Consider the following 6,861-nt stretch of genomic DNA (forward strand, 5'->3'; position numbering starts at 1 on the left):
ATCACAACTCAAACCACTACATACAAACAAATGAGCTTTTTTATTTTTGTGTGTGTGTGTGTGATGTGTGTGTTGAAAAGAACAAGCAAGTGATGAGCGTTGGAAACAACCATGTTTTATGTTGTAGGTTTAAATAATTTGGTGGTAGGACAAAGCTTTTGAGTAAACAATACTGGAAGAATAAATTATATATAATGCCTATCTTTACCTCAACTCCCACCAACCCTCCACCTGGCGAAAGATCAAATAAAACGTGGCTTAGTATTTAATGTTCGTGCTCAATTCCACAGTGCCGTTCAAACTTTAGAAAAGAAATGGAGGGTGTCGTACTTCTCTCTGGCGATTAATCTGTGGGCAATATGCTCGGCCGGGCTCATGTTTTGTCTCATTCACGTATCTGGTCTTCTCTTATGGTCAGAATTCAAACCGGTTACGAAAGCTTTGCGATATTTAATTGCTACAAGCAAGCTGAAACCAGCAAGAGGATTTATTTGGATGGCAAAGAAGGCATGGGAAAAAGAGGGCTTCTTGTCAAGCTGGACTGTCCTGAATTGGTGCAACTTTTCATATCAAGTATTATTGCTCCAAGTTCCGGCGTTTGAATTGAAAATTTGACCATTTCTGAGCCTATCAAGCTACTGAATCACAATCTGGTAGTGTTGTGTGAACAGGGTTGCCCTAATTGATGCAATCTGCATTAAGAAATTGATTCATGTGAGCTAATGGATTTCCAGTCTTCTATCCATTTGGCACGCATCACAGGTGGCTCCAAGCTATCATCTAGTGCTGGGCCCAAGCTATGTTTGCCAGAGATTAGCATTGGACCAATCTGATGCACATAGGAGGAAATATAAATAGTTATGATCCCAATAAGAGGAAACACGATGGCTGCGATCACTTATTTGATAAATGCATCTCTATCTCTATTGGCACTCTACTCTTGTTTCTCTCCTTCAAACAAGAGCTGAATTAACTAGGTCGAGTGTAGTCTTACTACAAGGAACATGCATAGAGTCCACGTGTCGCATGTCGATGCTACTGGAACAAGATATGCAAAGAATCATGCATGGAATTCATGATTATTTTCGATTCTTCCATTTATGATTTCCTTTGCCTGCAGGCAATTAAAATATAATAATTTAGTCTTCATCCTTATTTTTCTTTTAGTATTAGGGTTTCTAAATATTGAAATGTCAAAAGATTGATGCTTGTTTACTCATCATCAGATGCATTTATATCTTTGTAATTAGCTTTATTAGGTTTGATAAGTCGCCGTTGTTGATATACTTTGAGTGCACCATAAGCTTTGTTGTATTCCACTGTTACAATATTCTTCAAATTAGTCGGAAAATTCCAGGTCTATTCTTGATTATTCTCTGGACCAAATAATCCTCCTGACTATTCTCCAAAAGCAAATTGATTTAGAATTATTCAATTATTTTTGAACAATCATATATTTTACAATTTATTTATGAATTATTACGTCTAATTTAAGAAATTTTTGGGCGTTACAATTTCGTGATGCCATATTCAGTTGCTAGCGATGATGATTTATGTTATCATTTTTTTCACCTCTCCTATGCTTAAAAAATATTTATATATATATTCTTATCTTCTCTTAATTCTTTGTTATCCAAATGTTTGACTAATTTTCTGATTTTTTTTCCTAATTCTCAATCATTGCAGCTGAATTGTGCGGATTGCTGTGCCTGTCATGACTCATGACTATGCCCTCTTCTCGTTCGCTACTTCCTTTAAGATTCCTAATAATCAAAGGGCCTTTTTGGGAATGGCCACTTGGACACTCATTAATTAAGGTACAAAGGCAGATTTCAACTGTCAAGCTTATTTTGGCCACTGAGATGGGACCTCTTGAGCAAGCGATGCATGGATATGACCTTGCCAAACTCCTCCAAATTTTTTAAGACCATATTTAAGCATATGGAGAGGAGCCTGACCACCTAAATCTTAGGGATGATACTCACAGCAAAATATAAAAATAGATCAAAGGATCATATATAACACAAAGTTCTCATGGGCTCCAATGAGTTTCATGCCTTCCTGAACTACAGTGGCTACAGCTTGAGTAGTTACGATACCTTCAAACTAAGAACAAGCCATGCCTCCTGTGAGTGCAGTTTTTGTGCCACCTCCATTGACTATGGTCTTCATTTCATGTGCCAAGATTGTTTGTTCATGTGCATAATCTGCTGCAATTTGTCTTATATTTCTGTATTTTGTTTTTTTATTCTATAAATGCATGTAGGGGGTGATTTCATGGCAGGGCCGGCCCGAGCCTTAGGCGACTGAGGCGGTCGCCTAAGGCCCCGGGCCAACGGAAGACCCCCGGAAGGTGAAGAGAGAGAGAGAGAGAGAGAGAGAGAGACCGTGACCAAAAGGAAGCAAAGGCCCCATATAAAACGGGATGAGCTGGCTACGAGTCTTCCCCCTTGATGGAAGGGAGGTGGAGAGTTTTTTGGCCTGCAGAGGGAAAATTTAGGAAGTTGGGGACGGTAGTTTTGTTTTGGATGGAGAGAGAGAGAGAGAGAGAGGAGGGATTTGGTTGGCTTGATACATGCCTGAAGCCACTCTTACCTTTCATCCCTTCTCTTGTTTGGTTTTGGTCTTGGTTTTCCTTCCCTCACATTACTCCTGATCCAGCTGGGCCATCAGGAAGAAAGGGGGATTGGAAATGGACTTCTTGGAGGGTGGAGATTCTTTTAATTTTCTCCTCTCGGTTTCTTCTCCCCACTTGGGTGGTAGAGAGAGAAGGAGGGAGGGGGTTGAATGGCTGCTGTGCTGTGATGTTGCGGTTGCTGCTTGGGTACTCACTTGAAGGGGAGATGGAGGGATGGGACTTTTATTAATTAGATGGAGTCAATTTTCCATAATGCCCCTACTTTCTTTTATAAAGAAGCTCCTGGAGAAATTCTTTTCTTTACCTTGACCATGAAGTGCCATGGGATGACCTTTTCCTATTCCGCTCTTGCTTGACATGATAAACAAAATTGCCAAGCATTATCTCAGTTATTTAATCAGTTTTATGGCCCTTCTTTTAGGATAATTACTTTTCTGCATTTCCATTCAAAAATAATATTAAATTAAAAAGATTTCTGGCCTATCTTTGTTAGATTCATGTACCTTTGTTGAAATAGTGTACTTGATAGCTATCCATTTTCATATCATTTTTTTAATATTTTATATTTATTAAAAAAATTATTATTAAAAAAAAAGGCCTCATTTATTGGATTCGCCTTAGGCCCCCAAATGTATTGGGCCGCCCCTGTTTCATGGGAACCATCTCTGTGTGGCCTCACATTTCTTAGTTGTTTTTTCTGGAACTTGGCGAGTAAGATGCCTTTTCCATTGGAGAATTGGTCATCTTGATTTGTTTGGACCGCTGTTTTTAGAGTTTGTTTTTTCATTTTTCTTCTCATTTATTTTTTTTGATGAAATTTGAGGTGGCTTATGACTATTTTATTTTTTTATTCAATATAAAAGAATTTAAAAGTAAATTACAAAAACTTCTCAGAGATTAGAAATTAGGAATAAATTATAATAGTATGAAAAATCTATGCTCATCCTTCTAAGATTTATTTTAATTTAATACTTTAACCCATAACATAATGGAATGTTAATCATATTATTAATTTTAAAAAAACCTAAATGCCACATTGGAAATTTTTTTAAAATGACCAAAATAGCCTCACATAATATAATCGCCACCTCAGGACCTAAAAAAATGCATATATCCTCTTCCTCATTCGGAGGCAATTTTAACTTTTCATGTAAAGTAAACGGATTTACTAACATCATTAATTTAATTGGGTATAAATGTAGGTTTTACAAACTATTGAGTATAAATATAATAAGCATAAACTTTAAAGAATTTTTTAATTTTTTTTGAAACTTAAAATACCATATAGGCTATGTAAACCTCCAATTTTTTTGCACCATATAGCCAGCTCCAACCAGGTTGGGTTAGATTGGATTTTATATGGCTCAAGCTTAATCTGTATTTGGATCAAGTTAAAGATTAGATTGGGTTTCATGATTTACTTTATTGATTCATCAAATTTTTGGTTAAATGATCAGCTCAAGAAAATAATTGTTACAAAAATTTTGCAAAGTAAATATGTGGACATGTCTTCTAAGTGACTAACTATATTTCCTATCCGCATCAAGAGTTCAACTTGGATGTTCTCCGCCCGGTACCGGCTGCACATCTAACTCAGATAAAGTTTGTCATCCTTCAAGAAAAGCGAATATAAATTTTTTTCCTGCTCTTTTTTTTCCAAAAAAGGAAGGGTAAAGCCCGACCAGAATCTAGCATTCCTTATCTTATTAGTAGTTAGCTCTCTCTGAGGAGTACCCACTAGTCAACCTTGCATTTTTTTTTTCCTTTCAAACAGAGAAGATCAATTAATTGCCCAGAAAGAATGCATGGGTCCAAATAGGCTACTTCAGTGTCACATCTTGTCAATGCAAGTGGCCCATGGTGACTCCATGCCTGATCAACACTTTATCTTGCCATTAGTCACAAAGAATGATCATGCTATCCAAGAATAAGGCTGCATGCTTGGTTTGGAAATGTGTGGTGGGTTCCCCCTCCATTTTTCTGAAAAGAAATCACTTGGATGAAGTATAAAGATTTATCAAATGGGATGGGGCTTTGGTGGACAAATACCAACTTGAATTAAAACTGGATTGATCATTGAGTTCAGGATGCAGGCTTGAGCAATCCAACCTAATCTGAGCCTGATCCAATTATAATGCGTTTCCACTCGTAGCCCAACCCAGGCTAGGCTGAATTTGACCCAATTTCCTCCAACCCCACGCAACCATAAAATGGCCCGTATATGAATTGGACAGCTTGGACAAATCACTTGGTGCATTTTCATCCCAAACGCTAGGATCCTGTCAACAACTTACATGGCTTCACCTCCTCATTCTTTAGTATCTCATCGACAGTTGTCCTTATCATGGAAGAATTTCTTTTAAACCCAACAGGAGCGGACAGCTCAATGCATGGTCCGGTAGCCGAAAGAGTCACGCTTATAGGCAGCCTAGAAGGACATTTCTTATGCGAAAAGAGTACTTAGAGCTGATAGGATACACCTAAAGGGAGATTCCTCCATGGTGATTGACTGGATATGGGGTGTAGATCGCTATGGGGATGGCCACCCATTGATTGGTGAGACCCGGAGACTGGTCAGGGAGATAGAGTACTTCCAGGCATCTCACATGTTTCAGAAGACAAACAGAGCTGCAGATTGAGTTGTCTCCTTCGTGGCTCGGCACTCTGGTAAGTTTATTTGGACGAGGGCTGATATCCCTTCTTCCTTGTATCATTTTCTTTCTATTGATTTGTTTGGCTGTAGTCATGTGAGAACTATATGAAATGTTGTTTTTACTACAAAAATAAAAGAGCCACGCTTACGCTATAGCCTAAAGAGTATAGGGCGTGTGGAATCATATGTGAACCTGCAAGGACCATATTGCAAGGCTAAATACTTTTAGATAATTGATAACGAAGTAATACCATGAGGAAAAGATGAAAATAACCCCCCATTGGAGAGCGAAATAGAGTATAAAACTGTAAGCTCCCATGCAGTGAGAGGAGAATATGATCTCTGACCGCATATCTGTTAAAAAATGAGACAACGACTCATAAGCAGTGGCTTGATTAACGAATCCATTAGAGCTGCAGCGAAAGCGAGTTTTATAGGACAATTGTCACTATTTATGGATTCGAATCTGGGTGATTTATGCATGACCAAGATGAAGCTTGGGTGAAACTAAGACTTAGTAATTAGCTTATGGACTAGTTGGAAAACAGGCTTCCAAGATCCATCTCCGCCTATGTGCATGTTCTAACTTCCTCTCTCGCCCATTGACCAAGGAGCTAGCAATATCGCACGTCATACATGGATGCTTCTGCCACGCCGTGCATGCTAAAAAAAACCCCACATAAAGCTTCGCACAAGATCTTGCTCTGTATGGAAAGCTTTAAGGCTTACAGCCAAGGTGAACTTTCTCTATTATAATATATTCATTCTATAAGGTCAGCATGAGCATTTCCTCTCGTTATATCGCACAGGCCCCTAGCTCTCTCACAAGTTACAAACATATGCCCTTCAAAGAAAATCATGTGTGAGTGTTTGGACCTGTACATTTGCAATTCTCTAAAACCAAGTTTTGAATGAAGCTTAAGCAATACTCTGTTTTGGACCTGTAAGCTTTATAAAATCACATGTAACTTCTTTATTATTTTTACATCTTTTCAAGAAGAAGAATTCCTTGAACCGGAATGGGAGATGGTTATCTTGCGATTCTTGAATGGATTAGAATGGTTTGCGTCCCATTCCAGTCGCGGCGGAATCCATTTTATCTAAGAAGTAGAGTCCTTTATATGCTACCAAGCAATGGTTTTTGTCTCACTAACTTATATTTGCTTTTTGCTCATGGTCAAAATGTTTCAATACTTCTTTTACTTTTCATATAATAATCTGGGCTTCATTCAAAAAGATCAAGTAGAAAATATTATTTAATTTTTTTAATACCGTATAAGCATCCAAAATTTTTAGCATATAATTAATATAGAGCTAAACATATATTCGTACATATCCATGAATGATACGAAAATCCTCTCGGTATATGCGCATATACTAGTTGTTATCTTCTTGTGATGCTGTAGAAGAGATTTTTACAAGTCCATTAACAACAGCAGAGCTTTCACATCGCCTAAAGATTCAACACATTCGGCGCTTTTGCTCAGAGAGAGAGAGAGAGAGACGGGACAGCCATCTAGCTGAAGAATTACTGATATGCTACAATAAATAATTTAATCAAAGAATCTTC

This window comes from Phoenix dactylifera, unplaced genomic scaffold (genome assembly GCF_009389715.1).
Source record: "Phoenix dactylifera cultivar Barhee BC4 unplaced genomic scaffold, palm_55x_up_171113_PBpolish2nd_filt_p 000254F, whole genome shotgun sequence".
Lineage (NCBI taxonomy): Eukaryota > Viridiplantae > Streptophyta > Magnoliopsida > Arecales > Arecaceae > Phoenix > Phoenix dactylifera.